We start from the raw sequence: 2,025 nt of genomic DNA on the forward strand, positions 1-2,025 counted from the left end.
CCCCACGCGTCACCGCCCGCCGCGATCGGACGGACCCGGAAAACCTATGAAAAATTGCGCGGTCTAATGGGCGAGCGTGCGTGCGTGGGTGCGTGCGCGTGCGGGCGGCACGTGACCAATCAGAGCAAACGAGAGGCCATCTCGCGGGCGAGAGCGGCGCGGCGTGGCGCCCAAATAAAAACATACCACGCCGCACCCCTGCAGCCGCCCGCCGGCCCGCCCGCCCTGCGCCACCCTGGGCGAGATTTTTACGCCGCCACCACCACCACCGACCGCTGCTGGCTGAGAGGCGAAGAGGGCGAGAGAGAGAAGGATGGCTGGCTACTTTGCAAAGCATACAGGAGGACGCTAGATCCTCGCGGATAATCCACCGGGATTTCGCTTCTTTTTCTTCGCTGTCAGGAATGAGAAGGAGGCAAGGAAAAAAAATGTAAGACGCTGGGAAGAGGAGGGGGCGGGGGCGTTCAGAGAGAAAGGGAACAGCAGAGGGTCGTCGTGGGGAGAAAAATAGAGTAATACGTGGTTGCAGTCGCCCCCACCACCAAGGTCCGTCGCGACACTTCTCATCGTGGACTAAAAGCCACCGTGTCGCAGGCTATGTGGTCATGTGGTCCAGCCACGACCACAAAATCAGACGGCAATCGTCTAAGATGCGGAGTAGAAGGGAGGGGCAGAGAAGGCGAAACGAGGAAGGGGGGGGGGGGCAGCGGACACGAGCCGGCCGGTCCATGCAACACATCACAAACAAACTGAGGCGCCTGATAGAGCTGTGGACGTTACGCCCGTCATCGAGCGCATGAGGAAGGTGAGTTGTGTGCGAGGTTGTGTGTGTGTGTGTGTGACAGAGAGAGAAAGAGATACAGGGATTCACCGGAGCATAAATCATTAGGCGCCCCTGCTCGGCATTGTCACATCATCATTGCCGAATTTCATCCATTCTGCCGTGATTCTCTCGCTCCAATTACTCTGGACGGGGAAAGGAGAGAGCGAGAGTGAAGGGGAAGAGGGCAGCCGGGGAAGAGAGGGAGGGAGAGAAAGGGGATGCACATGTGCGCGCGCGAGAGAGAGATAGAGGCACGCACCGAGAGCACTCGATAATTTGACTCATGTGTGCATTCACGATCACAACGCTGCATGCCATAAAGCACATGGACACGTAATGCACACGCACACGCACAGACGACGTGAACGAGAACGGCAAGAATGTCACTATCTTCGTAGCAGGAAGGAGGGGGAGAAAGAGAAAGAAAGGGGAAGAACGAGCATAGCTGTCTGTCGAGTCCACCTTGTCCCCGCTAGTCTCCTCGCGGCTAGTCTGATTCAAACCTGGAAAGGCGACGGGAGGTACATTCCGTTCGATCTCGGAGCAAGTTGCTCTCTCTTTTTCCTCTCTCTCCTCGACGAGAGTCAAGAAAAAGAAGACTGCCGTGGACAAGAGGAAGAGCCAGCAAGCAGAAAGTGAGGGTGAGTAGCGCTGCAGTGGGGCGGCGTCACACAACACACGTCGCATCCCACCTTAAAAATTCAATCAGTCGGAACAAACAGAAACGCAATCCAGCTTGTGGGTGCGACTGGAGCAGCAGGCTATGCGCTGGAGGCTGCGCTGGAGAAGAGGCCGGGGCCCGGCGGCGACCGGGCCGGGCTCGGGTCCCAATCACACGCCGGGCCAACCGCCACAAATCCCTGGGCGCTGCGACGCCCCACGCCCCGCCCCGCCCCGCCAGGCCACGCCACGTCGTCGTCGTCATCCTCACGCCACCCCAGATGGTCCCGCGGCGCCGCGCAAAGAAAACACACGCCCGAATATTGCACTTCTTCCTATACGGACGGGTCGTGTCGGGACGAACGTGAACCCCGACCCCGCCGATCAGCGGCTGCTGCTGCTGTTGTTGTTATTATAACTATAAAGAAAATCCTAGCGCGCGGCAGCAGCGGACGGGTCTTTCCTTTTCTCTTTGGCGGACATCGTCATCATCGCGGAGGCTTACAAAATTCGAAACAATATCAAAGAGGAGGAAGGGGGAG

The 2,025-nt window shown here is 58.4% G+C and overlaps 1 protein-coding gene across 1 annotated transcript in view; it reads right to left on the minus strand.

Moving 5' to 3' along the window:
• Positions 1-2,025, minus strand: part of LOC113212283 (fasciclin-2) — a 332,751-nt gene that overhangs the window by 114,266 nt on the left and 216,460 nt on the right. The gene's annotated exons all lie outside the window — the stretch shown is intronic.

Source organism: Frankliniella occidentalis, unplaced genomic scaffold (genome assembly GCF_000697945.3).
Source record: "Frankliniella occidentalis isolate FOCC.00 unplaced genomic scaffold, Focc_3.1 Scaffold6, whole genome shotgun sequence".
Lineage (NCBI taxonomy): Eukaryota > Metazoa > Arthropoda > Insecta > Thysanoptera > Thripidae > Frankliniella > Frankliniella occidentalis.